The sequence below is a fragment of the Papaver somniferum genome, chromosome 7, assembly GCF_003573695.1.
Source record: "Papaver somniferum cultivar HN1 chromosome 7, ASM357369v1, whole genome shotgun sequence".
Taxonomy (NCBI): Eukaryota; Viridiplantae; Streptophyta; class Magnoliopsida; order Ranunculales; family Papaveraceae; genus Papaver; species Papaver somniferum.
The window spans coordinates 245,274,620-245,282,452 of record NC_039364.1 but is presented as its reverse complement, the minus strand read 5'-3'; positions in this window follow the sequence as shown (position 1 = coordinate 245,282,452).

The following is a 7,833-nucleotide window of genomic DNA, read 5'->3' as shown; positions in this document are numbered from 1 at the left end:
AAGGACCGGCACCCTAGTCACATCGCCTAGTGATAGCTGGGTCGATAATCGTATCAAGTCCCCAGGTATTGACGGAATGAGGAGCGACTGATTGTAAAAAGGGTTGTTCAACAAGACTTATTTGTGTTCGGAATCTGCGAAAAAATGCTGCCACACTCTCTCCGGGTAATTGTGTTACGTTTGCGAGTTGTCCATATGGCAACAAATAATCTTCAGGATTGGACGGCTTGTTGGAGACCCTCTCAGGTATAGACACTGGCAAAAGACATACTCCTAGCTTCGCTTTATTGTTATGTATCCATGAGCGCCTCATGACCATATCATAATTTGGGTATTCCTTAACGATATGAAACTTGGCGTGCATTAGGGCATCTCCTACCTTGATTTCGAGATTAATGTACCTATAAGCATCTTTGGACTTCCCTACTGAGTTTCTGACCACAGTTGGGCAGTGAATAGCTTCTTGTTTTGAAATACCTGCAGCTCTCAGAGTCTTGATGGTGACAATGTTGAAGTCAGAGGCCGCGTCGATCAATGTTCTATCGAACTCGACGCCTTTCAGGTGAGCAGTGGTTAGGAGTCCCCAGTTGCATTTACCAGCCGTGTCTTCTAGAGTAGGTTTGGATTTAGGAGCAACTTTCCCAACTGAAAACAACCGCTTGCCTGACACAACACAGTTAAGGGATGAAAATATATCTTGACGATGCGCATTGGAGAATTAGAGAATCTCACATACATGCTCCATCATGATTGCATGGTTTTGTGGATGGAGTCCCCGGAAAGCATGCATCTTCTGACAGGAAGAGGATCCATGTGAACTCCTTCAGTGCCTAATTGAAGTTCTCCTGCATCCACCTTCTCTTTGAAAATACGCTTCAATTTGTTGCATTCACTGTTTGGGTGGTTGACGAACCTACGGTAACGACAATATTTGGGATCTTCCATTTCTTTCTCAGTTAGTGGACGTATGAGAGGAGGTAACCTGATGACATCATCTTGAATCCATGCTTCTAGGAGTTCGATTACCTCTTCAATCGGAAACGGGAAGTTTGTAGCAGCCTCTCCAGTTTCTTGTTGTTGTGCAGGAGTCTTAGTCGCAGCTTTCCGGGGTTGAGCTGCCTGTTGCGCTGGTGCCGCACGTTTGGGTTGTTGTTCCGCAGCTGGAGCTTTTCTTCGCTCACCATGCTTACAGAGGGTTGAGTGTTGTATTTTTTGTTGACGAGATGCCTGCTTCCTCGAGTATCGCGTGCATCTTCATTCTTGGAAGGTCTGGTTCTTTCCAACAAGGATGGTGCTATTGTAGCCGACCGCTTAGCAGCTTCATGGAGTTCAGAGAATGTTTGAAACCGCAGGTTCTCCAGTAAAGCACGATAGACAGGTACGATGCCATTAATGCATAACTCCACCAACTGTTGTTCAGTCACATTTGGATCATGACAATCCAGTGCCTGAATTCTGAATCTCTTGACATAGTCATTTGGATGCTCATTGTTTCGCTGAAACATTCGTCTCGAGTCTGACAGAGTGATTTGCTCAGAAAAAAGAAATATTTCTTGTAAAAAGCGGTAACCATCTCACACCAATTGGTTATGTTTTTTGGTGCAATGTTGTTGTACCAGGTGCTCACGTGTGATGAAATTGGATTGTTGATTCCTTTCTAATGGACGCTCAGGGGAAACACGAGCCTCTTCATCTACAAAAGCACGTCCTGTTGAAGTGCTTACACCAGGAGTATTAAAAGTACTCCTTGTAGGCTCCATCTGGGGTTGACGTGGATCTTGTGGTAGTCGCTCTGTTAGTGTCTTGAGGAAAGTGAGTATCTCTTTCTGAGTTGTAGCCATGTCTGTCTGAGCCTTAGCAAGAAACTCTTGTCTTTCCATTAAATCAACAATGGTAATATGGGGTTGGCTTCCTATGGCTCCTCCAACCTCCCGTCATGACGGAGGAGTGGCAGTAGCCCTGGTAATGAGTGGAGGTGTCACGCTCAAAGAAACATTGAGAAGGGTAGCAGCGGCTCTGGCTCTGGTGATGGGAGGTGTCACGCTGGAGGGAATGTTTCATGCGTCGCTGGTGTTGGTTGTAGAGGATGTAACACCATGGGATGCGTTGATGGCGTCGGTGGGTGGTACATTGTTGTCAGCGGCAGGAATGGTGGCGCCAGGTTTATTGTCAGTGCCAGCAGTATCAGGAATGGTGACTGATCCAAACTAAGATCTACTAACCTCCTTCATTTTTGCATAATCGTTTTTTCCAGAAAATTATCCAAAAACTCCATTCTTCTATGTTTCTTCATTTCCAAATCTAAATATATTCGGATCTGATATATCAGATTTTTCAAGTAGATTTGGGTTTTGTAATTAGTTTTTCATATTTTTAATAAAAAAAAATAACATTGTGTGATTTTAGGTTTTAGTTTTTTTTTTCCTCTGTTGATATCTCATGGATATTTCATGTCATGTAGTTATATTTATATGCGCCATTAGTGCAATTTCTAATAGCCTTCGGATGTTTCAACTGAAATCTGATATATTCAAGTATATCTTCGAAGACAATCAATTTCGGTGTGATGATGATCAAGATTCAATCAAACAAGATCAATGGATACTGGAATTGGTTATGATAATGATGTTTAGTGCAAATTATCCTTTTTATGAAGGATTTTCTCTTAACGAAGAAGAATAAGAAGTTTCCAAATGGTGGATGCAGAATCAAAACACCATCCCTCCAATTATATCGATTACTTCTATGATCAACAATTATGTACTTTTGTTATATTACAATTCTTATGTTGTTGTAATATTTATGTTGTAACTTCCATCTATCCAATGTACTCGAATTAGCATGTTCTTCTTACTGAGAATAAGGAAATGAAACAAAGTTTCCACTTACTCATCTCTCTCATTATTTCCGGTTGGGTTAGTTTTCTAATGCCCATACGAACAATACATGGAGATAATAAGTCGCTGTATTTTAATTTTAAGTCGGCGAAATGAGATAGTATTACTACTACACAGTGACATACTATTATTACAAAACGTTATCCGCACGAATTGCTATGTGGCAATCGGCGTGGCGAATGATACGAAGAAGGATAATTCTCTTCAACCTTTGCATATTTAATTTAATTATTTCTAAATAGTATTATGCGTACAATTTTTATGTCTGACTTTGTTTCCCATTTTGATTAGGATTTGTTAAAGGGAAAGTTAGACATCTTACAGTGTTTTGTATGTGCTATTTGGTGCACATGAAATTATACGGTATATGAAGAGATATCCAAAATAGGTACGTATTAACAACGACTTATATTTGTGATGTTATTCGATTTCCGAATTTAGCCAAATATTTGAGTTTTGTAGCGTTATTGCTATTTTCCTCCTTAAGCCAGCCAATGAAAGGTTTTTCGGCGTCCTTTCTGGATAGCATAGAGAAATTACCTTTGTTGGTATACCAATGATGTTTGTGGTGTTAACGGTTTTAATATCGACAGAGCAAGGAATTATTGCATCCTGAGGAATAGCAAAATTTTAATATTCCTCTGCATTAATAATCTCCGGAATTCAAAGTCGTTCCACCTAAGGTCGGAGGGCGATGAAATGGACACCAGGTTAACACGGTTAGCCAGTCTCTATCAACGGTCTGTGAAATAACCTACAATTGAAATGGAGACAATTTCTTTTAAGATAAAGAATGTGTTCATATCTCAACTTTGATAAATTAGTATTTCGTCGATCATAATAGACGAAGTTGGAGATTTGTCGGTAATATGTTAGAACCATTTCACCATTGGTTTTTGTGGTAAATAGTTCGGCTTGATTTTAGAGAAGATATATTATCGTCTAAATGTTGCGGCGAGAAATAAGTAGGGCTGCAAAAATTTTGCGCCTTTATGTGCTTCCGCGAATTTTACTGAATGCATAATATGCGCCTATTATATGCATCGGCGAGCTTTAAAGAGCTACTGCTTAATTTTCATTTTGTATATGTTGTGACAACAACAACAACGAGTGTTGCATATTTTAACTGCGCCTCTTAGATATACAAACGACGAGCAATAATGAGTGTCGCATTTCTATAAATGGTATTTAGAGTTGATATCATGTCTTCTCGTCGCCTGAGCTATTAGCTAAAATCATGAATTTGGTGAATTACCTCTGCACTCGTGCCTATGCAAATATTGGTATATTTTTGATAAATGAATAGACACCACAAACGAGGAAGATGCAATTGTGGTAGGCATATTTTTTAATATGGGAACCACAATAGTTCTCGGGTTTAAGAACCTGATGAACACCGTACCACCAGAAGTGGAAAAATACGGGATGGTAGCATTGATGATTGGTTTGAATAAGCCATCTTTGAGCCTGGAAGAGCTCGACTATCGTTGTGACATAAAAGACACGGTACGTGCATTTGGAATGCTGTTCATTGATGTTGATCTCTATTGGTTGTCTTGGCAGGACTGGGACTGATATTGAGATAGTGTCTATGTTCATAGAATTTACTTTACAATTTACTGTTGATTTCACATGGCAATGTAATTTCTTAAAATTATTCCAGATGGACAGTAAACGAGAGAGGAAACATGATCAGTTACCTCTCCTGGGTTGCGTGTTATTATTATTTTCTGCACCCAGTTGTTCCCTTGACAGGTTGAGTCATGGAGAACTGAATGTTTTGTTGATGAGACATTCCCGCTTGAGGATCAGGGGGAGAATCGTCGACGATATTGGTTAATTCCATTTTTTTCTCATCTAAATTCTCACAACGAGAAATGCCTGAGGTGTTGGAGATTACTCTGTTGATAGATTTAGCAAGAGTACGCTTGCTTGACTTGGCGTAAATTAAAATCCTTACAAGGCATGCTATGGAATCGCAACGATTTTTTCGTCCGAAAATATGCTTAGAAGCATGGACGAAAACCTCTAGTTAGAGGTATGCCAATGTAATCAGATAACGCCCATCTTCTCTTTGAGTGATGAGCTGACATCTCCTGACGAGGAGCACATCCATAAAAGTTGCGTTGATATCTCATGGCGAAGAATATCCGCATGTTGAAACTTGGTACCAATGGATTATGATATCCTCATACTCTGGAGAATGATGTAAGATCGTTTATTAACTGATTATTAACGGGTTGTCGTTAATGTTCAGAGTAGCTACTGAAATTGTTATGAATTTATATCCCCTTTGCAAAGGAATTATCGACAATTTTTTTATATCATTGGAAGATATTGACCTCAGTTCATATTGAAGTGTTTTCTCCCTTGTGTACGCTTTTGGGACCTTAGTGTTAGCATCAATCATAAATTTGATGGTTATGTGAAAGCGTAGTGAGAGAACTAATTTAGGTCGCTTGTTATGCAACGCCACCTCTTGACAGTGAGTTTCCGCAGCCACTAGTCGGGTTGATGAAAGTATGGTCGGGTAGTCATAACTGATTCGACATACCACCTGAGTAGTAACTGTGTATCTATACTCATATAGATATTAAATGAAACTCCTGCTTGCCAGTTATTGATGTTGTATAATCCTGGTGATGCTCTGGGCATTGGTGGTGAGTATTTTATTGTTCTAGAGCATTCATTGAATGGTTTAGTTGATTCATTCATAAAACATTCTGAACTTATTACTCATGAAACCATTGTCATGTTTTCTGTTTGAGACGTGCTACATTCCGCTGTTGATACTACTCTACTACAAGATTTGCAAATTTGATGAGAAAGTCTTCCTGCCGTTAGGGGGAGGAAAGGCTGACGCATGAAAAATGGCGTGAAATATCCTGGTTTGCACAAGATAAACCAGGATATATCTCATCTGTAGGTTTTCAACAATGAAAGACATGCAAAATATTAGATGTCTGCAGAAATTGCAAATCAAGTTGCTTCCTTTAGAAGTTGTGGATATAGTAGCAAGTGTATCGTTTAAAACACACCACAACGTGGATGACTAGTGGATTTAAAATATTCTGCTCCTACTAAAAGGAAAGAATCAATCACAATCATTGAAAGATAGTGCTCTCAAAGAGTTCTCCAAAGCACCGAGAATTCACTGATTTTCACACCACAACGTGGATGACAAGTGTGTCATTTTTGTGCTTTGGAGAACTCTTCATCTTATGTGCTCATATACTGTGCATTTACTAGATCTGATTTATCAAACATCTACTTGATTGGAACTCCTGAAGAGTTCTCCAAAGCACAAAAATGTTTAAAGCAGGAGTTCGAGATAAATTCTCGGTAAACATGGCCTCAATCTGTTGGTTGAGCGTTGTAGCTGGAAGTCCATTAATTTTGTCAACATCAAAGGTTTAGACATATTTAAATGGAAAAGCTGACACACTTGCAGCTACGCGATCTCTAACTTTTAAGATTGATGGGTTTACATCTAAGTAAAGGTGATGCATCATTATGTGGTTCGCATTACACAAAAGATGTGTAGATGGTACATCAGCTGGGATATGCTATGGGTACCTGATATTGGGTTTGACCAAACATGTAAGTCTAGTTCTATCCAGCACCAATATCGAGACATTGGTCCGAAGCAAGCTCCTTCATCTTCGTGGTACCATTAAGCTTGATCTTTTGCATAAAAGATCGCAGAATGTCTCCCACAGAGCAAAACCAATCAAACTGTTTGAGTTTTTGATTTTTACCAGGTTTGTTGAAGCAGCTAAACATTTTCCTAGATAATAGTCTGGTAATAGAGGATACTTGTTTTCCTCCAATCGATTACGATTGTTCAGACAAAGCTTGTGGAAAATAAAAGGTTGTACTATCAGAAGATGATAGACGCATTTATGTGTCTAATTTGTCCTCAATGTTTCGTATTGTTAGTACTTGTTTTCGTCCTTATTATGGTGCTTTGTGTGTTTGTAGGTATTTTTTGGATATAAATATTGATGGAAAATTCGGCTCGAAAAGTTGCTTGGGGCACCCCTGAAGGACATGTGATATGCGGACTCTCATTTCGGTTAAGGGGCAACTCAATTGATAAGGGGCAACCCATTGCTATTCGCACCCCACAGCTGGTTAGGGGGACACCATCTTCTACCTTTCAAATCTGTTTTTGGCGGGAAAATTTGGTTTCAAAGAACCAGAATTAGGGTTGGCAGTTTGGACGAGAATGAAGGAGACTCAACGACTGGGAATTGTTGGGATGACTTGAATGGTGGTAACAGGCGTGGTATGGTCGATTTCGTCAGTTATATTTGGTTAGATTCTCGGTGAGAAGAAAACAGGGGAGTGCGTAGTTGAGAAGAGTTTTTCACGGGATTGTACGTGTTTTTTGTGCATGGCGTAAGATGGATGTGTGTTTAACTACTTCTGGGACGTGTTTCAGACTAATTGGAGTGTGTCAGATGTGCAAAGACGCGTGAAGATTCAAAACAGGGAAGAAATATCTGTATCTTGCATGAGAATATTTGTTATTAATTGCCGGGAATTATTTGGAGTTATGAGAACATATTTCTCGGTCAGAATGGGTATATATAGGCTGCTAGCACCACAGAGAAGGGGGACGGAGAGATTGGGAGAGTTGCAGAGCATCAGAGAGTCGAGATAATCAAGTGGCAGGAAACCACCATTTCTGCTGCTATGAAGAACACGAAGAACATAAGACCAACACAGACAGTCGTTTACGCTACAGTAATTGCAACACAGCCTGCCAGTCTTAAAAGCTACAGTAACAGCGACAATTACCCGTGGGTCGCGGACTGATAGTTGACAGTCTTATATACTACAGTAACAGCGACAGTTTGCATTTATCGTTCTCTGTAACTTTAACCATTCTCATCATTTGTAAACCATTTTTGAGCATAAATGAAATCAACTT